The sequence below is a fragment of the Plasmopara halstedii genome (assembly GCF_900000015.1).
Source record: "Plasmopara halstedii genome assembly, contig: Scaffold_672, whole genome shotgun sequence".
Taxonomy (NCBI): domain Eukaryota; phylum Oomycota; class Peronosporomycetes; order Peronosporales; family Peronosporaceae; genus Plasmopara; species Plasmopara halstedii.
The window spans coordinates 228,926-229,352 of record NW_020187589.1 but is presented as its reverse complement, the minus strand read 5'-3'; positions in this window follow the sequence as shown (position 1 = coordinate 229,352).

Genomic DNA, 427 nt, shown 5'->3' with positions numbered 1-427 from the left:
ATGTCCATCATTACCGACTGCAGAATTGCCGCCGACGGTAGATCAATCCATTGATATTTTTGAGCCCTCACCACCAGATGGTGATTATCCGCTCGAGGAAACTCCAGATGTAAGCATTTCAGAAGACGTGACTCCTGCTCCCAGCTCCCCTGCAGGTGATGAGACCTCAGTAGACGACGTCAGAACTCCATGTCCATCATTATCGACTGCAGAATTGCCGCCGACGGTAGATCAAACAATTGATATTTTTGAGCCCTCACCACCGGAAGGTGACAATCCGCTCGAGGAGACTCCAGATGTAAGCATTTCAGAAGACGTGACTCCTGCTCCCAGCTCCCCTACAAGTGATGAGACCTCAGTAGATGACGTTAGAACTCCATGTCCATCATTACCGACTGCAGAATCGCCGCCGACGGTAGATCAATCA